This window comes from Plasmopara halstedii, assembly GCF_900000015.1.
Source record: "Plasmopara halstedii genome assembly, contig: Scaffold_672, whole genome shotgun sequence".
Lineage (NCBI taxonomy): Eukaryota > Oomycota > Peronosporomycetes > Peronosporales > Peronosporaceae > Plasmopara > Plasmopara halstedii.
The window spans coordinates 391507-392391 of NW_020187589.1; positions in this window are offsets into that span (position 1 = coordinate 391507).

Consider the following 885-nt stretch of genomic DNA (forward strand, 5'->3'; position numbering starts at 1 on the left):
ATTTCGCGATCTGAAGGAGCTCCAACAGGAAGTTACGCAGGAACAACCGATGATCGATAACTTGCAAAATACGCGAATACAGACACGCAAACGAAGGCGAGACGTATTGTCAAAACGAAAGAAGAGAAAGAGATGAACTGCGATCAACAAATCAATCTGTCAAAAATGTATAACTTGCAAAAAAAATTATTTTTCCACAAAATTACTTAATGATATTCGTGCACTTTGCACGAACTTCATAGATATCGTAGAACGCCTTAAGGCAACACCTTGTTTATTTTTATAACAGCTACTAATCTTTGGACTAATGCTTATTTCTATGCTTTTTGGCATATTTGCACCACAATTTTTATAGCTTAATAATGTATGTATTAACATTGCACCATTATTTTGATTGATGAATGATTGTTTGCAACGTTATTGCACCATTAATTTAACTGGCTATTTAAGTCTAATCTAGTAAACCATTACTTTGATTTTTTAATTATATTGTTCTCTGTAACAAGTGTATTATCAACTTTGAGGATGAACACAATAAGGATACCCTCGGCGCATTGCTCTAATCGCAGCCATAGGGTCTCTAGAGGCTTGAGATCCTTTTACTAAATTCCCACCTTGTAAACCAGTATCTGTTCAGCCTTTAATAGCTTCGTGACCTAAATTTGCAACTGGTGTATATGGTTCTCTAATGGTCCTTGAGCTGTATCTAGTGCTGTTGATAACGCGGATTTGATTGCAGGATCCCAAAGCTATTTGACACCAAATAGCTGAATTTATTGCAGCGGGTCTGCCGTAGCTCTTTGCTCAAAGGAAGCTAAGCTTAGGTTACCGACCTTACGTTCTTTCCAAGAACCAGTACGAGTGTAGCGGATCGCAATCCGCTAC